This window comes from Lycium barbarum, chromosome 8 (assembly GCF_019175385.1).
Source record: "Lycium barbarum isolate Lr01 chromosome 8, ASM1917538v2, whole genome shotgun sequence".
NCBI lineage: Eukaryota > Viridiplantae > Streptophyta > Magnoliopsida > Solanales > Solanaceae > Lycium > Lycium barbarum.
Window position 1 is genome coordinate 79761348 of NC_083344.1, and position 24374 is coordinate 79785721.

The 24374-nt window shown below is 40.5% G+C and overlaps 1 long non-coding RNA gene across 1 annotated transcript; it reads right to left on the minus strand.

Moving 5' to 3' along the window:
- Positions 1–256: 256 nt before the first annotated feature.
- Positions 257–13852, minus strand: LOC132606225 (uncharacterized). Its single transcript, XR_009569642.1, has 2 exons — positions 8720–13852; positions 257–607 (listed from the first exon to the last, which is right to left on the minus strand). It is a non-coding gene; the product is annotated as an uncharacterized LOC132606225 (long non-coding RNA).
- Between the last annotated feature and the right edge of the window lie 10522 nt (positions 13853–24374).

Consider the following 24374-nt stretch of genomic DNA (forward strand, 5'->3'; position numbering starts at 1 on the left):
CATCATAGCTTTATCGCACGATTCTTATGAAGAAAGAAGGTCATATATTCCTAAGATGTCCGCAGCTTCTCGTTTATAAGTGTGGCGCGCAACACACCCATAACCAAGACTCTACTAGACACGGCTCGTAGACACATCCTAGGACTCAACTGCTCTGATACCACTTTTGTCACGACCCGACTAGGGGGCCACGACGAGCACCCGGTGCTACCCCACCCGGGCACCCCCTTATCATGCATATCATAACATCTAGGTGAACCATAATTCATTTCATGCATTTTAAATCATTAATCAAGCTAGTCCCATTGGACGACCATCATCAATTAACATATCATGGGCATCTATGCCATGTCAAATATACAAGGCCGACGAGGCCAACAAAAGATATACAAAACATAGGCCGACATGGCCAAACATCTCTACCCACATACACATGACTACGAGCCTCTAAGAGTATGACATATCACGAGCGGGACAGGACCCCGCTATGCCCATAATTATATACACAAAAGAATGAGTACCCAAAAGATATGGCTCCGAAGGAAATGGAGCTCTCTATGAAATCTTCAAATAGGCAGCTATGGGTCAAATCTGTCTCCCTGTGCACCTGCGGGCATGACGCAGCGTCCACAAACAAAAGGACGTCAGTACGAAGAATGTACTGAGTATGTAAAGCATGATTAACATTGATATACAACATAATGAACAATATATGGAATCGCATAGGAAGGGAGACAATAATATCATCATCATCATGTCGCTTACTTACTCACATCGTCATTCGTGCCCCATAATAAAACTCGTACCATGCTTGTGCTCGTATTAGTGTACATGCCCTCATTCGTATTCTTATACATAGTCTCATCACATTCTTTTACATAATATATACATACATAATCATTTCGTATACATGGCATTTACATAACGTACCCGACCTCATTGGATCAGTATTTCATATACATACTTGGCCAACCAAGGCTCAATGTTACTCATACCTGGCCCTACCAAGGCTTCAGGGTTATCCGTACCATCTGCAGATGTGTGCGCGCGTTTCATAATCGTATACATATTCTATACATATTCATACACATATATTCTACCCGGCGTTATAAGCTCGGGGTTTCATTATAGCCCTTCATAGGCACGTATGAGTATAACAGCCCATAGGCACCTTTAGCATCATTATTATCACCATCATCATTACTATCATTATCGTTATTGTTACTTCTATATCGTAGTCTTACTCGTCACCTGAGGTGCGTAGCGCATTCGTAGTACCAATCAAGGATAGTGAGCTTATGAGCTCGGAATGTGAAACATTTGTAGTCAACATGCTCATATAGAGGGATTAGGAGTTTGGCCAAAGAACCATGCCTTATGAAAGAAGGGTTAGCCTTACATACCTCTTTGTCGAATTATTCTACACTTGCACGTACTCCTTCGATGCTCACGTTTCTACCTTCATTAAGGCCATACTATCATTAGTATCGATAACTAGTGCACATGGCTAGAACTAGAGAAAATTGGACAGCATCTCCTTTATCTATACAACATTTGTCCATATCATAATTCAACCCTAAACGTCAACAACACATTTATAATATCATTTCCATGGCCATTGATCATCTACATTATCCACATTCTCAACTCACTTCCATTTGTCCCTATTTATGGTCACAACACCCAACTTCGTTCATCCATATACAATGTTTATTTCATGATCTTAACGTCATTTATAACACACTCATATCACAATACAACAACAATCATGATTCAATTCAAACTATGTCTCAAAAACGTCACTATTCATCATTCATGTCCTAGTGGACCATGTTTTCTACAATCCATGCATTTTAATTCTCCAATACCGTAAACATCATATAAAAATCATGAATCTTACCTTAGAAGTTGTAGGGACAAGCTTTTGTTGATAATACTCCACTTTGAGTAAAACCCTAGTTTTTCTCCATTTGGGTTTCTTGACTTTAGATGATCCTTGATGGGTTTCTACCTTGGATTTACTTGTTTAATGTGGTTGATGGATTAATACCCTTGAAAACTTGTACAAAAGTTGTAGAGAGATGTTTTAGAGAGAGAGAGGAAATGTGGAAATGATTTTCATGAACTTGGTCTTTATTTATTAAATCATCACCGAACTGTCGGGTTCCATTATACGGTCCATTATACGGTCCGTATAATGGTTATACGGTCCGTATAATAGACCGTGAAATGGGTCTGCCCAGCACCCCTTCACTGTGACTACTTGACGGTCCGTTATACGGTCCGTAAAATAGTTTTACGGTCCGTATAACTGACCGTAAAACGTTACCAGTGAGCAACCTTTCACTGTGACCATTCGACGGTTCGTTATACGGTCCGTATAAATTTTATACGGTCCGTATAACTGACCGTAAAATTCCACCAGCAACCAACCTTCACTGTGATGGTTTTACGGTCCACTATACGGTCCGTATAACATTATACGGTCCGTATAATGAGCCGTAGAACTCATCAGTCACTGAACTTAGTTTCGCCACTTCGTTTGATCTCCGATCCTCATGGAACCTTCTTAACACTTGTTTAACACTTCAATACTAATCTAAGGGACGTTATAACTCTTTCCCAAAATGCCCTTAAGTCATCATTAACCCGATACTCGTATTTCGCTAGTTCATTCACTTGCGTACCAACGGAAGATTTTTTTCCGAGGTGTAACACCCCATTTGTTCCAATCTCCAGAAGAGATTCAAGATGAGACGTCGATGGTGTAGGGAATGTATGTTTTAATTTTATGTTTTTGATCGTGTGTGGCCATAAATGTGTTGATATTGTGATATAGCCCTGTGAGGCGAAGATATTGTGGGTTGTTGTAATGGAAAGGTAGTATCCAAATTACAAAGGAAACTCTGACAAAAAAAATTCAGAATCCCCGAGTGTCGAACATTCGAGGACGAATATTCCAAAAGGGGGGAAGAATGTTACACCTCGAAAATTTTTCCGTACTTGTATGATGAGTGGAATGATGAAAAGTTGAGTGAATGATGTTTTATTCAGTCGGGAATGGCTAATTAAAAATTTTTGAAAATAAGAAAGTCGCAAAAAATTTTCTGTCCAGTGATCGTATATGGCACTATACGACCCGTAAAGTGATTTACGGACCGTATAGTGCAATCGTCCCTCAGCTAGCCAAAAATCTCAAGTTCTGCCCAGTGATGATATGGTTAAATACAACCCAGTTTACTCCGTAAACCAGGTCGTAAACTGCCATGTCCATCAGCCAAAACTTTCTGTCTTTGAAATGGTTAAATACGACTTGGAGGACGGCCCGTAAACTGGTTTACGGACCGTAAACCTCAGTCGTAAATTGCCATAATCTCCAGCCAATCTTTCTGTTTTTGGAATGCTTAAAAACGACCACAGTGGACGGACCGTAAACCAAAATACGGTCCGTATATGGTGGTTTACGACCACTGTTCATCCCGACAAGAATTCATTAAAGATCAGTTTTGTGATTTTTAAAAAGAGACTAAAGCCTCATTTCACTTCATTTTCATCCATACACCTCAAGAGACCTCTAGAGCATTCCAAATAATTCCTCCACAAGACTTCAAGAGAATTAAAGGGGTATCAAGATTTTCAACACCAAATTCATGAAAATAAGTGTAAGAACACATCAAAGGATCTTCTAAGTCAAGAAATTCCAAGGAAGGTGGAACTAGGGTTCGGCTAAGTGAAGTATTTCAACTTAAGGATCGTTCAACCATCCTCCAAGGTAAGTTTCATGATTATTCCATATTGTTTGAAGTACTGAAAAGCTTAGACACTTGAAATGTAGAAGAACATAGAAATGGGTCATTATTGAGTGAATAGTGGCATGAATGAATGATAGTGGAATCGAACTATGAATATTGAAGTGTTGTGAGTACCAATACGTTATAAACAATGTTTATATCATGAATCAAGCATTAAATGCATGAAAACGCAAAGACGAGTCATAAGGCTAAATATGGGGGAAATTGGAGGAAAATGGTGGATTTTCCTAAATGTACGTAAATGACGATTGTCGACGACGATATTGCGAATAATATTATGAATGTTGGAGTTGAGATAAAACATGAGAAAAATGGTATGAGCGAAGGAAGCGTTGTCCGACTTTTCCTAGAATTAGCGATGCGTTCTTGTAGTTAGTTTACTAATGTTGACACAGATTCTCTTATGAAGGTAACGAAGTGATATCAACGGAGAACAAGTGAGCGATATCTTAGCTAAACGACCAAGGTATGTGAGGCTAGTCCTTCTTTCTAATGGCATGAATCGTTTAACTTGAATCCCTATTCCTTTCATGAGTTCTTGCATTCTAAGAAGTTAAAAGCTTATGCCTATGAATGTCTATATGAGATAAGTTATGCAATATGATGACACTTGAATGATGATGATGTTATTTCTTGCCTATACTCACTTTATGTACTAGTCCTTTCAAGGTAAGGCGGAATGTCCATGATGGTTCCATAATGTAATCGGGGGATCACGACCTTACGTCACCCCGATAGAGTAAAGTTGATCATGAGTCTTATATACGCATTATGATAAGATAAGTATTTTATGATAAGCATATTACTATGAGCATTTACATTGAGCATGTCATGAGCATTTCACACCGGGCCTAGTTGGCCGGGCAGACACCGCTTCGGCGGGCGGCGATACGGATACACCACGACCTACGGGCGTGGGCAGACACCACTAGTGGGTGGCATGAGAAGGTACCCCGGACGCTGGAGGCCTGGACGCGGGCTAATATTATTGATTTTCACACCGTTCCGACATGGACGGGCAGCTTGTATATGATGCATACATGTCATAATGATGAGTATGAGTAAGATAGCATGCATTACTTCATTTACGATTATCAGTCAGACCCAGATGTCTCATGTTGATGTTATCCTCATATTATTGATGTTTCCTTTCATTATGTATGTCTCTCATACTCGGTACAATATTCGTACTGACGTCCTTTCTTCGGACGCTATGTTCATGCCCACAGGTAGACTGGGAGGACAGCTTGGCCCAGGTCCTCAGTAGCTGTCAGCTGATAGATAGCACTCCATCGTTCGGAGGTTCTTATGGCTATTCTTTTGATGTACATTCATATATGCATATTTTGGGCATGACGGAGTCTTGTTCCGTCCATGTATTCATTATGTTAGTAGAGACTCGTAGATACGCAGTGTGGGTTAGATGGTCTCACAAGATGTTTTCATATGTATGTATATTATTTTGATGGCCAAGGGGCAAATGTATATAAAGTATTTATATTTTGATTAAATATGATTTTCCTACAATTGGTATGTAAAATTGATAAAAGAGTATTAAATGAGCGAGACAAGCAGTAGAGTAAGCGGTGCTCGGTAATTGCTCCGGGTACCCGTCGCGGCCCCTAGCTGGGTCGCGACAGCTATTTCATTCAGGTCTTCAGCTTCTGTGTATTAGCATTCGTCTCCTATTGCTTGTTATTCTTGTGGAGAGGTTGGGCATGTTGCTAAGAGATGTCCCAGACCTAGGCCGGATTATCAGCCGTCGAGGATCCTATATCATCTGGTGGTCGAGGTGGAACCTGTCAGAGGGGCGGTGCTCAGTCAGGCCGCGATATTTCCCATGGTTCTAGAGGTGGTTCCTAGCCAACTAGAGGCGGTTCCCAAAGTACGAGAGGGGGATCTCAGACTGGGCGTGGTGGAGACCATTGTTACTCATTTTCTAGTACGCCCGAGGCAGAGGCCTCAGATGCTATGATTTCTGGTACCATTTCTGTCCGTCATGGAGCAGCGTCTGTGTTATTTGATCCTGGATTCACCTATTCGGACGTATCTACATTTTATGCCGTTGGTTGGGATTTTCCTTGTGATAGTATAGATATACCTGTTCATGTGTCTACTCCGGTCGGAGATTCTGTGATTGTTGATCGAGTCTATCGGTCTTGTTTGGTTACTTTTATGAGGTGACACTTGGGTAGATTTGATTATTCTCGATATGGTGGACTTTGATGTTATATTGGGTATGTCCTGGCATTTTCCTTATCATGCTATTTTGGACAGTCACGCCAAGATAGTCACCTTAGTCATGTCGGGCATTCCTAGGCTTGAGTGGAGGGGTACTCATAGTCCCGCTCCGAAGAAGATCACTTCCTTTCTTCGAGCGAAGAAGTTAGTAAGTAAGGGGTATCTAGCTTATTTGGCTCATGTTCGTGATACGACTGTTGCATCTCCACCCTTGAGTCTATCCCTATTGTGAGCAAGTTCGCGGAGGTATTCCCGTCGGATCTGCCGGGTATTCCACCCGATCGCGACATTGATTTCTGTATTGACTTGGATCCGGGCACTCATCCTATTTTCTATTCTGCCATATCGGATGGCATCTACTAAGTTGAGAGAGCTTAAGGAGCAGTTACAGGATTTGTTGAACAAGGGGTTCATTAGACTGAGCGTCTCCCCTTGAGGTGCTCCTGTGTTATTCGTGAAGAAGAAAGATGGGACCATAAGGATGTGTATTGATACCGTCAGTTGAAAAAGGTCACTATTCAGAACAAGTGTCCTATGCCTCGTATTGATGACCTGTTTGACCAGCTTCAGGGTGCTTCGGTGTTTTCGAAGATTGATTTGCGTTCCGGCTATCACAAGTTGAAGATCAGGGTGGAGGATATTCCGAAGACAACATTTCGGAAGAGATATGACCACTATGAATTTCTAGTGATGTCTTTTGGGTGTACCAATGCCACGGCTGCATTTATGACCTTGATGAATGGCATCTTTAGGTCACTCCTTGATTCCTTTGTGATTGTGTTTATTGATGACATCTTGGTGTATTTCAAGAGTAGAGAGGAACATGAGAGCTATCTTCATTCTGTTCTTGGATTGTTGAAGAAACATAGCCTATTTGCTAAGTTTTCTAAGTGTGAGTTCTGGTTGGAGCCTGTAGCATTCTTGGACCATATTGTGTCTAAGGATGAGATTATGGTTGATCCACAAAAGATTGAGGCTGTGAGGGGTTGGGCGAGGCCCACTACTATTACTGAGATTCATAGTTTTGTGGGTTTGGCTTGCTATTACCGTCGGTTTGTGAAGGGTTTTGCTGCAATTGCTTCATGCTTAAGCAGATTGACTAAGAAGGATGTTCCTTTGCAGTGGACGGATGATTATGAGGAGAGCTTTCAAAAGCTCGAGCTTCTTTTCACTACAGCCTCGATCTTAGCATTACCCGTGGAGGGTAAGGATTTTACTGTCTATTGTGATCCCTCCCGTATGGGTTCGGGTGTTGTGTTGATGCAGGAGGGTAGAGTGATAGCTTATGCATCTCGTTAGTTGAAGGTTCATGAGAAGAATTACCCTACCCATGATTTGGAGTTGTTGGCTGTGGTCTTCGCTTTGAAGATTTGGAGGCATTATTTGTACGGTGTTCATTATGAGGTTTTCACCGATCACTGTAGTCTTCAACATGTGTTTACCCAGAGAGATCTTAATTCCAGGCAGCGCCGATGGATGGAGCTCCTGAAGGACTATGACATCTCTATTTTGTATCATCCCGGGAAAGCCAATATGGTGACTGATGCCTTGAGTTGTAAGGCAGTGAGTATGGGGAGTTTAGCTCAATTTATTGTTTCCGAGCGTCCGTTAGCCATGAAGGTTCATACTCTGGCCAACAGTTTCATTCGCCTTGATATTTCCGCTCCGAGCAGGATTTTGGCTTGTATAGAGATGATCTCGTCTTTATTGGATCGGATCAGGACTCATCAGTTTTAGGATGCTTAGTTTAGCAAGATTCGAGATAGAGTTTTGAGAGGTAAGGCCAAGGAGGCCGTGATTGATTCTGAGGGCACTCTGAGGATTAGAGGGCGCGTGTGCGTTCTTCGTGTTGGTGATTTGATTAAGTTGATCTTGTCTGAGGCCCATAGCTCTCGCTATTCCATTCATTCGGGGGTGACTAAGATGTACCATGACTTGAGACAGCACTATTGGTGGCGTCGAATGAAGAGAGATATAGTTGATTTTGTGGCTAAGTGTGGGAATTGTCAGCAGGTAAAGTATGAGCACCAGCGACCCAATGGGGTGCTTCAGAGGATACCCATTACCGAGTGGAAGTGGGAGAGAATTACCATGAATTTTGTCACGGGTCTTCCGAAGACCCTTGGCAAGTTTGATTCTATTTGGGTGATAGTTGATCGGTTGACTAAGTCCGCTCACTTTGTTCTAACCTGTTGGGGTTTCAATATCTATACAAATGTATTTGCATGTTCGCACAAAAAATAATGTACCTCGCAAGAATGAAATGAAAATAGTTAGTCAAAATGATATGCCACTCTATAGGGTGACGTTTATGAATATAAATCGTAATAACCCTCGGACTCGTATCAAACTTTGAAAGCTTTGATTATGGAGACTCAAACTCACGGTTCCGAATATGGCAAAGGAACCCGAATCATGTCGTGGCTGCAAACTAGGGGCCATTCTAATTGCCTTGCCAAGCGCATGTTGGTTCCTACCTCGTGATATCAATGTGAGATCATCCTTGCCTAAACTGAGGGATAACCTTTCCGGCTTAGGCGTGGCCTCAAGTTAAATACTTTTTCATCGGCCCTAAGTGTAATATCATATGTTCAAATCAGTGAAGTATCAGAAATGCAACAATCTGCTCCTTATCCTTTCTTGAACAAAGGAAACAACTATTGTACCTTCTAGCAGAGTAACTGCTCATTTTTCTTCATATAAAGGCAGCAGCTTAGTCGTCAAACATATAAGCAACTCATCTGAGAAAGCATCAAGTATGGGATCTGTTCTTTTTGCAGCTATTCACCAAAAGGTAAATGCTATTTTGTCCCGAACTTTTAAAAAAGCAGCAAATCAATAACATGCTACAACAGCGAGCATAAGCAGGAAGCAGCAAACACAGGCAGCTACGACAAGGTACAACTTGTAGCAACAGTTCAATCATAGCAGTAACATGCTACAACAACCAACAACAAGCAGCAAATTTGTCCCATAATAGATATCAAAACAAGGGATCTGTTCAGCCAGGTATATCAACAGATGCTGCTTCAAGGTTTGCAGCAAGAAACCTCTCCAAAATGCAGTAACTTTATTCAAGTACAGCAGCAAACTTGATATGGTAGAATGTAGCAGCAGTAACTTTTTTCAAGTACAGCCCTTTTGAGGACCTTACGAGTGCAGCCAATTTTTTCCAAGTTCCCAAGCAACTCCGAAACATTTTGGGATTTGAAAATTCCCAAGTCATGCAAAGAAAAGAGGGGTGAAAATGAGTATCCCAAAGCGAGTAGTTTCAATATTCCAATGTAGGCATATTAAGTGTATCAAAACAGTGAGCGAATTTCAAAACACAACATGAAATTAGTGTTCTTAATATCTGATCCCCTTTTCTTAATTCGATAGTTTTAAACATTATATCAAGCAGCAAGTTTATCAGGACCAATCTGGGGATTCCTCACACAATTTTGAGATTCTAAACAATCAAGTAAAAGAATCTAGCCGAACAAAGAGGCAGTTGGTACTTAGTTTTCACTTAAAAGAACTTAATGCATCCATTTTTACTTCTCAACATCAAGAGATCATTTAACCCCATCTAGTGAAAACTTTGACATTATTTAAACAATGAGGTAATAAGTCCTTAAGGAATTTTTAAGAGAATCAAATGAAATATCAAGTGACATCATCAGCTTACTATTACAACTGAAAACAACTTAACTACGAACTCGAGTATAAGAGAAGAACAAACTGAGTTTTAACTCCTTTAAAGCATAGTGGAATGTGGAAACCGGATCTAATCTTTTTTTACAAAAAAAAAAAAAAAAAACTTGATCTATGCTTCAGACAAACAGAGGTAACCTATAATACATAAACATGTCTTTGGGCAGTTTGCTTCTTTAACTAAACATTCCAAACACATAATTTTTTCAGAGGCATGCTGCATTCTTTAAGAGAGTAGCAAGTCACTTGGTTGTGTACTAATAAGAGAATCATAGCATCATTAAACATGTGATAATAGCTAACCTTTAGACTTAGCATTTTTTATGTAAAGCAACAGAGAAGATTATGAACCATGATATTAAATGTATTCTCAAATAGTCAAAGACACATTCATCTCCCTCTAACTTAGTGACTTTGAACAGTTCTTTCAAACAAGCCAAAAACAAACACACGATAACTTAGCTATCAGTTTCTAAATTTTTTATCAGAACCTTATCAAGGAAGAGACTACCTTGAACCTTATGCACTCAGAAAGGACAAGCACTTAGTTAAAACACTTGCTATTTAACAGAAAGTATCAAATTCTGATTTTTTTGAACCAACGACATGATTCTAAAATACACAGGTAATATGCATCAACAATGATCCCTTCTTGTTTACTTAAGCTATCATGTAAGTTTCCTTATTTCACTTTTATCAACACATAAGCAGTTAAGTAGAGGAAGAGCACAAGCATAACTCAAGGCATGACTAATATCAGACAGTCTCAAAATGATCATCCAAAACAAGTTAGCCAGCCCCTTAAAACGATACCAAAGCACAACTAGCAATCCTTCTAAAGTGCAATATTTTATTGAAGCGTCCTCAGGATGTTTAACATTTTGAAACTCCCCCCGAAGTCATGCAAAAAATGGAATGGGTGAATAACAAGAATCAAGAAGTATATGAAATTCTCACAAGATAATATCAAACAAAGTGCTCCATTGTTTTAAATACCACAACTTGGTTCAAACAGGTCATAACATGATCAAAATTTCCAGAATGCCTCAGAAACCCAAAGGTCTATTAATTCTAAACACAGAAACCTAGAGATATATTTATTTGAAAAGATACGGATAGCTAACATACATAATGATGCTTTAATGGAAGATGAACCTTCAAAGCCTGACCATAATACATCATAGCATAGGTCTTCAAGCTTAAATATACAGGCAACAAAAGGGGCTACTACCATCCATATTTCCAATGCCACACAAGATCCAAAGGTTTCTAGAACCTCCGCACGGCAGGCTATTGGAGGAGGCTAAACCGAACTCGAAGCTTACCTTGGCTTTCAGGAAAAAGTGAGCTTAGAGTGTGAACTTAAAGACTAGGCAAATACCACAACAAGAATATAGTTTCCATTCACACAGTTAACCTGTATAATTAAACTAGAACCTATTTCTTAGAAATAAATTTGATTCAACAGAACACTTAAAGCGTGATCCCCACAACTCAATCATAGATGAAGTAAAACACGTTTGTTAATGTCACACAAAGTGTGCTAAAGATATTGATCCTACTCGCATTCAGTATAAAGAAAGTTAAAGTAAACACATCAACTTAACACACGGTGAACCACTAGACCACAACCTTTTGAAACCATTTATACCACTAGAAAAGTCCTCAATATCAAACCAGCAATTGTTTTGAAAAAACTGAATATAGAACTGCCTCTATACAACAACAGTGACTGACTCTTTCAAGACAATACTTTTAAAAGGAAGAACTTCAATCATTTGCACAAACCAAGGTTTGGGGAAGGTGACAGCCTTAGATAAATGCCCTTAGTTCTCCTACTTCTTAAACTTATCAGGAAATGCTTTAAATGCAGATTGAATCACAAAAGAGGGATATAACTAGTCTTAACAAACACTTTCAAAAGTTGAAGATTCTGTTGGTTAGACAACACTGTTTCAGTTTGGGGATAAGACAGCTCCTTAAAACTTGAACAAGTTAGAACCTCAACCAAACATGTATTTAGACTTAAGAAAATCATTTAGTAGTACTCTATATGTGACGACATAGCATATTTTGCTTTAGAACTTAATGTCTGAACAAGAATATGGAAGAACTAGCATTGGGGAACTTCAATCAGTTTGGTCAGACTCACACATAGATCAAATACTACCAGACCACAGAGCTTTGATATCAACTTAAGAACCAAATATTAACACTCGAGAAGGTAGCAATACCTATAACAGATCTCTTTTAACTTTTAGTATAGGAGGAGCTAGTTGAACACATGAACACATTCTAACTCTACCACCCCATCTTTCTTATTTCAGAAGTTTGCATACTTGATTGAAATAAGACTAATCACTGAAGCAAATTCTACACTTAGGCAAGGATTGTGGACTTCAGTAATCCAGAACAAATCAGACAAGTATTGGTGCAACATGCCACACAAAAATAAGACTTCATACATGATCTAGGAATTCCAAACAGAGGCAGGAATACTGCTGAACTGGTAAACTCATGGATTTCTTTCATACTAGTCATTCGATGACCTTCTCATATACAAATATAATCAACAATTAAACATAGCAGTTGCTAAACCTTTGACAAGTTAAATAGACTGATGTGATAACCAAAATAAGTTGTAAGTCAAACCATTTGAGATTACACTTTCAAAAGATGAATAGACCTTTCATGCAAATCAAGATCAACAACCATTTTCTATCAATCACTTTAAAGAGGACTGAAACTGGAGATGTGCTTTTAGACTTAAGGGATTTGGGAGTGGGATTCCAAATTAGAACACTTTCCACATTTCTCATTTCAGTAATCTTAAGTAGTAAGCATATCAAGACCATTTTTGGGGATTCAACACTCAGTGTGAATGCATTCGAAAACATCTAAACGAAACTGAGCATGAAATGCATTCAACAGAGAACTAAATTACTCATATGGACATCTTAAGCCTACATAAACCTTGCTTTAGCTACAGAGTTCAACAGCCCATTCATATTTATATAGGTTTAAACAAACATTAACTTATATTGTGATTTGAATCTAAGACAACTAGAAGTAAGCTTTCACCTAAGCAGCAATACCAACAAACAAACTTGTATTATAATCAACCTGCTGCCTTCAATTTGAATCAAAGGGGATCTAAAACATCTTAACCAACAATACTAAGAGTATAAGAACTATCAATCCATAAGTTCAAGTAATTGTCACAACAAACTGCCAGTTATGGACCATGTAAAAATGAGCATTTCAACTTAAAGAACTTATAGCTCACAACTAAATATTCACTCCACATTAATCAAACTTGAGCTAAGCTATACTAACAGCTATACCAAACCAGTGCACACACAATAATCCTCATCACCCTACTACACAGCCTCCATCCTATATAACTGCAAGCTAGTCTAATTTAAACAGTAACACACACAAGTGCTAAAATACTAATCATGCACTAATAACATACTAAGTAGAAATTAAGAATAAAATTGAAGGAGAAAGGAAACTAAAGGTTACCTTTTTGCCGAGCAGCAACGGGGAGATGGGAGTTGATGAACCACCTTTCACCCGAATCGTATTCTGATGAGCAGAAACGACTTCCAAAAATTAAAGTATGAATGAGAACTTCCTCGAAACTCAACGGCTTAGCCGGGTTCCTGAGTGTTCTCACTCTAGGGGGTTGTGAAAACCCACCATTGGTGTAAGAACCATTTTTTTTATCTCAGAACCTTTTTTAAAATGAACGGGAGAGGGTCCTATTTATAGGAGAACCAAAAGTCCCAATTTTTGGACTTCAAACGATGTGGGACTTTTAGAAAATAGTCTTGGAATTCAAATCCTAACTCAAATTCGTATGGAACCTTTGAAATCTAAATCTTACAAGAGAAGTCAAGCAAAAATTAATTGAAAATCGAAAAAGAGAGACACATTACCGTTGAAAAGTAGAAAATGCCCAAAAGAAAACTAGATCAATAAATATTTTGCCCAAAATGTGTAAGCAATGACTGGGGAAAGCAAGAGCTTCTGAAACTTAGCCAAAAATGGCTGAAAACAGCTGGAAATCGCTGGATGTTTTTGGGAATGGCTAGGGTTCGTTTGGGAGAAAAGGACATAAATGGTGGTTCAAAATAGTCCCTTAACTATGCATTTAACGGTTTTGGTCCTTTACGTTTGCCATAAGTTAACCAAAATGGTCCCTCAACTATAAGGAAGGGTTGGTTAAAAATAGTCCCTTAAGTATGCACTCAACAGTTTTGGTCTTTTAAGTTCACCAAATGTTAACACTTTTAATCTCCGATAAAATATTCATCGAACTCTGTTTGTTAAATTTGACGAGAATTAGGAAACAATTAGCGAGAACTCACATTTGGGTGTACACATTACTAAAGAAAAGGCCAAATATCTCAGGATAAAACCGACGGACATCAGTCGGTTATAGGAAAAACAGAGGAAAAACCTACAGACTTGATAATGTCAGAAAATAGTGTCTCGGAACACAAAGACCGACGGACTCTGTCGATTAAAATCGAGGTAGTCTATCAGCTAAGTAAAATACACCAGACCTTAGAAATAAATTAGAAATAGCAGAAACTACAAAGATTATCACTACTAAAAACAAGCGAAAAAAACGATGGACAAAAATCGATGGATAAAATCGAGGGACCCTATTTTTTAATTTCTTTTAGCTTTTATTATTTTTTACGAAAACCAACGAACGTCCGTCGGTTATTTTCAAGGAAAATGCGCAGAAAATATTTTTTTTTAAAAAAGAATCACTATGATGGAAGATTTTTTTCCGGTTTTCAGTAAAAATGAGTCTAGTGTATTTTACTTAGCCGATGGAGTCCGTCGGTTTTAATCGACAGAGTCCGTCGGTCTTTGTGTTCCGAGACACTATTTTCTGACATTATCAAGTCTGTAGGTTATTCCTTTGTTTTTTTCTATAACCGACTGATGTCCGTCGGTTTTATCCTGAGGTATTTGGCCTTTTCTTTAGTAATGCGTACACCCAAATGTGAGTTCTCGCTAATTTTTTCATAGTTCTCGTCAAATCTAACAAACAGAGTTCGATGAATATTTTGTCGAAGACTAAACGTGTTAACATTTGGCGAACTTAAAGGACCAAAACTGTTAAGTGCATACTTAAGGGACTATTTTTAACCAACCCTCATAGTTGAGGGACCATTTTTGTTAACTTGTGACAAACTTAAAGGACCAAAACCGTTAAGTGCATAGTTAAGGGACTATTTTGAACCTACTCTCATAGTTAAGGGACCATTTATGTCCTTTCTCGTTCGTTTGGTTCGTTGTTATTTTTGAAAAAAAAAAGAATGAAAAAGGGGTTAGTTTGGGATTAATGAAGTAATTGGACTGGGTTATTGGGTATTGGGCTAGACGAATTGAGTTGATATTAAGGGACTAAATTGGTTCAAATAAAAATGGTTAATTCTGCAAGTGGTTATGAATTAATCAAAATCTTTTTAATTTTAACCAAATTGGGATGCAAAAGTTATTGAAAACATTTCAATTATAACCAATTTGAGAATAATTGTAATTAGAAAATGAAGATGCAATTAATCATCTGTTTGATTAATTAGACTTCTTGATTTAACAAAGTAAAATATTTTTCAATTAATCACTGTTTAGTTTAACCAGTTACTTAAATAACCGTTTCCATCATATTTACTTTAAATTCTGATAAATATGTTTCATAGTTATGATTTGTGTAAAAAATATGTGGATGATATACTTGATGATAGTTTGCCTAATGAAATGACCAAATGTCACTGAAGCAATTTTGTAAAATCCTTTTGACTCTGAAAGGTGCATATTTCACTCCGTTTGTGATTCAAGAAGTCCTACTAATTAAATAAAAAATTTGGAGGGCAAAAATTGGGTGTCAACACCAAATACGCAGCAACTCTGGTGTAGTTAAAACCATGTCAAAATTCAAGTTGAATGACATCTACAAAACATAAGTTAAGGTTAATTTTCCCCACCTCTCCCCCCCCCCCCCCCCCCCCCAACTAGGCAATGGTTCCATTCATAGGCACATTACATGTTTCAAATAGCACGTAATATGAGATGAGGTCTCTTTCGGGTCATAGACCGTACCTGACATGGGGTAGTCTTCCTATCGGATTTGGACACGTCTAAAATATCCAAACCACCCGATCTAATTCATATTAAGATTTGGCTTAGCTTTAACCTTGGCATGTGCAAGAGTTATCTTTTGGAATTGACCTTGGACCCAAGTGAACTACTCGAGGTGAACCGTTGTCGGCCGTTGGGTGACCGCACACCAACTTAACGTTCAACGTGTTCCAAAGAAAGGGTGTTTCGGGTTTGTTAGTGAAGGCTAGACCACGATCCCGCGTTTCCCCTTTGAAACTATGCTTTTTGCCAGGAGTGACGGAGTTTAGGATATGAAATGAATGACAGTTCAAAATTGCAGAATTTTAAACACATAAGCAAATAATATAGTTAAAATCACATTATATTGAAACCCTTATGGTTAGAAGCTAGACAATTCCCAGCGGAGTCGCCATCTATTACAGTTCACTTTTACGCGGGTGTATAAAAACTACTATGAGGTTGTTGGTGCTCTAATTGGATTTTAGTATTTTTAGAGTCGTCACCTAATTTATCAAGGGAAATTAGGAAAATCGGGTTTTCAAAGAGTTTTTCAAGCAAGAGAAAAAATCTTATTGGACCAAAGTTCGAGGTAAGGGTTCTGGTGATCCCCTAGGGAAGGTTTTACGCACCCTAGTATTAAAGATCCGTAGAATACGGTTGACCTACGAGCTTCAATGTGTGATTAATATATTATCTGCTTAAAAGCGTTTAGTCTTTCCGCAAAAATTTCATTCATTTCTATTATAAACTCAAGAAAATATTTGGCAAAAAGTGGCCTTAGAAAAATGTAACGACCCGTTTGGTTGTTATAGTCTTTCCGGCTTTTTTGCCGTTTCTCGAGCATTGATTAGCTCACTTTTGACCCGACGGGACCGTTGACACGCTTCCCTAGGTGTCTAGATCGGATTCGAGCATCTTTTGGTGAAATTGGGCTTAAAGTGAAAAATAGTTGACCTAAAGTTGACTTTTGGGTAAACGGATCTTTTTCGAAAATCTATCTATTCCGAGAGGTCTAAATGGTCGTTTAGAACTTGTGTGTGTATGTAGTTCGATTTCCAACGCACTCGGATGCATTTTCAGACTTGCGTTGGGAAATTAGAATTACGGTATTGGGAGTTGACTCGGTTAACGAGACCTCAGTTGAGAATTCCGAGGCCACGAGAGCGTTCGTAGCGTGATCTTATGTGTGGTTACATGTATGATATGTGAGCAGATGGCCTCGTGAATTAGTCAGAAAATCGGATCGAATTGTGAACTTGGGTGAATTGTTTGGTGCCTGGTGCCGCCTTTTGACGGCACCAGCATCTGGGCAACGGTACCGCTGGAGCGGTCATCCTGCTGCTGGAGCGGTCCAAGCCATTTGGGCTTGACTGCTACTGCATTGGGTATAATTAACGAAGTGTTAAAAGCCTTTAGTCCCTCATTTATTTCCATTTCGAAATTAGAGCTTTGGGGACTGTTCTTGGAGATATTTGGAGAAAACTCTTGGAGGTAAATCTTGCTAATTCCTTTACTATTTCATTAATCCAAATCACCATAGATTCCCCCTTCTCTTAATAATCCTAGTCATAGAAGATGAAAGTGGGTTTTGATGAGCATTCTCTCTAGGCTTATTAATAGTGAAATTGATGGTGTTTATGCTAGATTTTGATGAATCTAAGGTTATTAATCACTTATCTTCCATTATTAGAGTTGAATTCTTGAATCAAAGAGTTAGGGTTTATACACAAATTTGGGGGTTTTGCTTGAAATAAAAAATTAGGCCTATCCTTGAGTTAAATCAGCAATTAGTGTTTGGGTTATGATCACCTAGTACTTAATTTGAAATTTTGCTTCAGAATTTCCCATTTTGCCCTTGTGGGCCTCGTTTTCCAAAATTATAGGGTTGGGTTTGACCTAAATTGAATGGTAGCAATATTAGTATCATTCTTCATCATTTCTAATCCAGATTTCGATTATGCTTAGACTACTTTTGTTCGGATGCTCAGCGGAAAGGAAAGGCAAATGAGTGAGTTGTCGGTGTTTGTGGTTCGGCCATCTAGGTAGGTTATGGCTTACCCTTGGTGAGATTTCGTATAACGAAGTATATATTTAGATTATATTGTTGAAGACAACATGTGAACCTTCGGGTATGAAGTTGGGTTGGATATTGCCTTAGGTTGGGCCATGTTATGTGTTTGGGGCTGGCCACCCCATTTTGTTGTGATTTGATTATTCTATTGCGTTGGCTTGATGCCATGAGTTGTTAGTAGATATTGGATTCTGTTTTACTAACTTGATGGCGATGTTGTTGGCGTACCCACTGTTAGTACTTGTGATTCGGATATATTATTGGCGTACCCATTGTTGAAACTTGTGATACTCAGTAGGATTATTAATGATGATACATGCATTGCATGCACTCTCATTCTTCAGGATATACTATTGAGATACTGATGATACTTGATGAAACACTATGATGAGCTGAGCTTGATTTTTACTTGAGTGACGTGAGAGTCTGATATCCGATGTTCGTTCCAGAATCGTGAATCGAGTGAGTGCATGGACTCCACGGGTCCCCTAGGGTGGTGCCGGTGAGAACCCCCCATGGGCAAAGATCCGGGGTCCTGTCTGTCTGTTGGGAAAAGATCCGGGACAGGTAGCACTTAGACTTCGCGAGTCACCTTGGGTTGTGCTACCGAGATGTCGATATTTCCTTCCGGAGTATATGTGTACACAACATTTGCATGGCATTGCATTCATACATTAATGCATTGCATTGCACTCATAGCTTGATTTGGAGATGATTTGATGTTGTACTTGTGATGTTGGATTTGGACTTAATATATTGAGACTTGGTACACTTTGGATTAGATGTTCTGCTTAGGTGACGACGTATACTTGGCTTCTATTATGTTTGACTTATTTTTGGTTGTTTATCTGCTTATCTGTTTTATTATCTTAATTGTGTTAGCTATGCTTACTCGGCCAAGGATGCTTACCAGTACCGTCGTATTATACTGACCTGCACTTATTGTATTCCTTTATGAATGCAGTGTATCAGGTTGGTTCTGCTTCCATCTCTCGTGGTTGATCGCCTTCTTCAACATTGTTCCGAGTCTCCAGGGTAAGCACAGCCGTTCACTGCCTTGAAGACTTCTCTATCATTTTATGTCTTATTATTCCTGTTCAGTGACATAGACATTTTATGTATTATTACTCCAGACTTGTATTTAATCCTTAGATGCTCTTGTATGACTTACACTAGACTCTGGGGGTATTCTTTCTGAGCTATTTCTATTATATAATATCGTGAGACTTACGTATTTATTCTAATTTTGTTGCTTAATCTAATTATTCATGTATTTATTTATAGTTGGGTAGAGGGTTCGCTTATCGAGGTGGGAAAGGTAAGTGCCTGCACGGCTTAGGCAATTTAGGTCGTGACAAGTTGGTATTAGAGCATGTCTAGTATAGTCTCATGGATCGGTACGATGAGCTCCGTACTTATCTGCGAGAGGTTATACAACATTTAGGAAATCTCACTTTCTTTCATTCTTTCGTGCTTTTTTATTCTAATTGGTATCTGAAAGATCGAATTGGTATCTGACTCTTATCTCTTCTTTCACATATGGTGAGGACTTGAGCTACTATGGCTTGAGGTAAGGTGCCAGAGCCCATAGTTGCGGCTGGCACGCAAGGGCTAGCGACAGCCAGAGGCGCGGCAGAGCGAGAGGCTGCGGGGCTGCCCCAGCCAGGGGCAGGGCTTTTGCGGGGGGACAACGGCGGGAGAGGTCTCCGTTTCCCGAGCCTGAGCATCAGTCGGATCGAGGCTAGGCCGCAGAGAATGGAGCGGCCACAGTACAGACACAACCTGAGGTTACTTCGTATCAGTCCATGCATGATACTATGGCCCGAGTATTACTTCATCTTGATACCCAGTAGGCGGCAGCTGGTGTTACTACTCCCGGCGGGGGTTCACAGACCAGAGTTGGGGCGCAGACCCCTGAGTAGGGACCTACACGGGTAGCACACCCCGCTGCAGCTATGGCTCCTCGCATTGACTCAATACCCGCTCCTGGTGATGATGTTAGGTCCATGGAGGGTGCTATTATGACCGCATTAGATCAGGACCTTGTTGGGAGATTCAGGAAGTTAGAGCCGCCGAGGTTTTTGGTACTTCTTCTAAGGATGCTTATGAGTTTATTCTAGATATGCATGAGTTGCTGCACCAGATGGGCATCGTGGAGACCCACGGGGTTGATTATATGTCCTACCAGTTTTGCGGCTACGCGAAGACGTAGTAGAGGTATTTCGTTGCTTGCAGACCTCAGGGTTCCCCTCATTTGAATTGGACTCAGTTTTACTGGGCTTTCCTTGAGAAATATGTGCCCCGGTCTGCGCGAGAGGCGCGTAGGGAGGATTATTTACAACATGAGTAGAGGGGCATGTCTTTGGAGTCTTATGTGACCTGTTTTCTATATCTGGCTCGCTATTCTACTCCTTTGATCCCTACTGAGGCCGATAGGATCAGGCGTTTTGTTGGAGGACTAGTGGGTTCTACAGATTCCTTGTCTTTAGATAGAGTCTATGGGTGCTTCCTTCCAGTCCATTATCGAGCATACTTTTATGGTTGAGGGCGCTAAGGCCCGTACTTTTGGTGGTGGTGATAAGAGGCCACGTCAGACTGAGAGCTATGGTGGTTCTAGTTCGAGGGGCGCCGGTCAGTTTTCGAGGACGCATCAGTCGTATTCCGGCCGTCTGGTGCATTCAGCGTTACAGGCTTTCTCTAATGAGCCACCCAAGTAGAGAGCTCCAGAGAGTTCGTTCTCCAGATCCGTGGACAGACTGCTTCATTCGGGTCTTCAGCTTCTGTGTATCAACATTCGTCTCTGATTTCCTATTTTTCTTTTGGAGAGGTTGGGCATGTTGGGAGGAGATGTCCCCGACCTAGGCGGGATTATCAGCCGTTGAGGACTCCGATATCATCTGGTGGTCGAGGTGGGGCTTCTCAGAGAGGCGGCGTTCAGTCGGGCCGCGCTGCTTCCCCTACTTCTGGAGGTGGTTCCCAGCCAGCTAGAGGTGGTTCTCAGACTGTGAGAGGGGGATCTCAGGGCGGGTGTGGTGGAGCCTATTGTTACTCATTTCCTGGTAAGCCCGAGGAAGAGGCCTCGGATGCTTTGATTTCAGGTACCATTTTTGTCCGTCATAGAGCAGCATCTGTGATATTTGATCCTGGATCCGCCTATTCATATGTATCTGCATTTAATGCCGTTGATTGGGATTTTCCTTTTGATAGCATAGATATACCTGTTCATGTGTCTACTCCAGTCGGAGATTCTGTGATTGTTGATCGAGTCTACCGATCTTGTTTGGTTACTTTGATGGGTATGACACTTAGGTAGATTTGATGATTCTCGATATGGTGGACTTTGATGTTATATTGGGGATGTCCTGGCTTTCTCCTTATCACACAATCTTGGACTGTCACATTAACACAGTCAGCTTAGCCATGCCGGGCATTCCTAGGCTTGAGTGGAGGGGTACTCCTAGTCCCTCTCTGAAGAAGATCATTTCCTTCCTTCGGGCAAAGAAGTTAGTAAGTAAGGGGTGTTTAGCCTATTTGTCTCAGGTTCCTAATACAAATGTTGTATCTCCACCCCTTGAGTCTATTCCTATTGTGAGCGAGTTCGCGGAGGTATTCTCGTCGGATCTGCCAGGTATGCCATCCGATCGCGACATTGATTTCTGTATTGACTTGGATCCGGGCACTCGTCCTATTTCTATTCTGCCGTATCGGATGACACCTGCCGAGTTGAGAAATCTTAAGGAGCAGTTACAGGATTTATTGAGCAAGGGGTTCATTAGACCGAGCATCTCCCTTTGGGGTGCTCCTGCGTTATTTGTGAAGAAGAAAGATGGGACCATGAGGATGTACATTGATTATCGCTAGCTGAACAAGGTCACTATTTAGAACAAGTGCCCTATGCCTCGTATTGATGATTTGTTTGACCAGCTTTAGGGTGCTTCGGTGTTTTCAAAGATTGGTTTGCGTTCCCGCTATCACCAGTTGAAGATCAGGGCAGAGGATATTCCGAAGACAGCATTTCGGACGAGATATGGCCACTATGAGTTTCTAGTGATGTCTTTTGGGCTTACCAATGCCCCGACTGCATTTATGACTTTGATGAATGGCATTTTTAGGCCATTCCTTGATTCCTTCGTTATTGTGTTTATTGATGATATCTTGGTGTATTCCAAGAGTAGAGAGGAGCATGAGAGCCATCTTCGTTCTATTCTTGGGTTGTTGAAGAAACATAGCCTATTTGCTAAGTTTTCTAAGTGTGAGTTCTGGTTGGAGTCTGTGGCATTCTTGGGCCATGTTGTGTCTAAGGATGAGACTATGGTTGACCCACAGAAGATTAAGGCTGTGAGGAGTTGGGCGAGGCCCACCGCTATTACGGAGATTCGTAGTTTTGTGGGTTTGACCAGCTATTACCGTCACTTTGTGAAGGGTTTCACCAGCAACCCGGTAGGGTGCTTCAGAGGATGCCCATTCCCAAGTGGAAGTGGGTGAGAATTACCATGGATTTTGTCATAGGTCTTCCGAAGACCCTTGGTAAGTTTGACTCCATTTGGGTGATAGTTGATCGGTTGACTAAGTATGCTCACTTTGTTCCAGTTTAGGTTTCGTATACCGCGGAGAAGTACCAAGTTGTACATTCAGGATATTATGAGATTGCATGGGTTCCTATTTCTGTTGTGTCTGATCGGGGTACTATTTTAACTTCCCATTTCTAGAGGGCGTTTCATGAAGAGTTGGGTACCCGATTGGATCTTAGCACAACTTTTCATCCCCAGACTGATTTCCAGTCTGAGAGGACCATCCAAGTGCTCGAGGACAAGTTGAGAGCGTGTGTTATTGATTTTGGTGGTCATTGGGATCAGCATTTGCCCTTAGTAGAGTTTGCATATAACAACAATTATCATTCGAGTATTGGCATGGGCCTTTTGAGGCCATGTATGGTAAGAGGTGTAGATCTCCGGTTGGTTGGTTTGATGGATTCGAGGGTCGATCTTGGAGTACGGATCTATTGAGAGAGTACCTTGATAGAGTAAGAGTTATTCAGGCCAAGCTTTTGGAAGCTCAGAGTCAGCAAAAGATGTATGTGGACCAGAAGGTCCGGGATTTGGAGTGTGCTATTAGTGACCAGGTTCTATTAAAGGTTTCACCCATGAAGGATGTTATGAGGTTCGATAAGAAGGGCAAGTTGAGCCCCAGGTATATTGGTCCGTTTGAGATTGTTGACCGTATGGGTGATGTAGCTTATGAGTTGATATTGCCGCCAGGCTTGGCGGGAGTTCACCCGGTTTTAATATTTCGATGCTGAAGAAGTACCATGCCGACAGTACCTACTTTGTTTGTTGGGATTCTATGTTTCTTGATGAGAATTTGACTTACGAGAAGGAGCCTATTGCGATCTTGGATAGGCAGGTTCGAAAGTTGAGGCCGAAAGAGATTGCTTATGTGAAGGTGCAATGGACGCACCGCCCTATTAAGGAGGCTACTTGGGAGACCAAATATCCCCAGTTGTTTACTGATTCAGGTATTTCCCGCTTCTTTTCTTTTCTTCACTCGAGGACGAGCGACGATTCAATTTGTATCTGATGTAACGACTCGTTTGGTCGTTATAGTCTTTCCAGCATTTTCACACTTTCCCGAGCATTAATTAGCTCACTTTTGACCTGAGGGGACCGTTGACATGCGTCTCAAGGTGTCTACATAGTATTCGAGCAACTTTTGGTGAAACTAGGCTTAAAGTGAAAAATAGTTGACCCAAAGTTGACTTTTGGGTAAACAGACCTTTTTGGGAATCCGTCGATTCTGAGAGGTCCGAATGGTCGTTTAGAACTTGTGTGTGTATCTAGTTCAGTTCTCAATGCACTCGTATGCATTTTGGAACTTGGGTTGGAAAATTGGAATTAAGGTATCGGGGGTTGTCTCGGTCAACGAGACCTCCGTTGGGAATTCCAAGGCCACTAGCGCGTTCGTAACGTGTTTTTTTGTGTGTTTATGTGTATGGTATGTGAGCAGATGGCCTTGGAATTAGTCAGAAAATCGGATCGAATTGTGAACTTGGGTGAATTTTCTTGTATCTGGTGCCCTCTTTGGCGGCACTAGCACTGCGGCAGCGGTACCGCTGGAGCGGTCACCCTGCCGCTGGAGTGGTCCAAGCCATTTGGGCTTGATGTTGGAGCAACTTTGCTGGGGCGGTCCCGGCGTCACCAAAGCCAATGACGGGCAGTGGGTATAATTAACGAAGTGTTAAAAGCCTTTAGTCCCTCATTTATTTCCATTTCGAAATTAGAGCTTTGGGGACTGTTCTTGGAGATATTTAGAGAAAACTCTTGGAGATAAATCTTGCTAATTCCTTTACTATTACATTAATCCTAATCACCATAGATTTCCCCCTTCTCTTAATAATCCTAGTCATGGAAGAT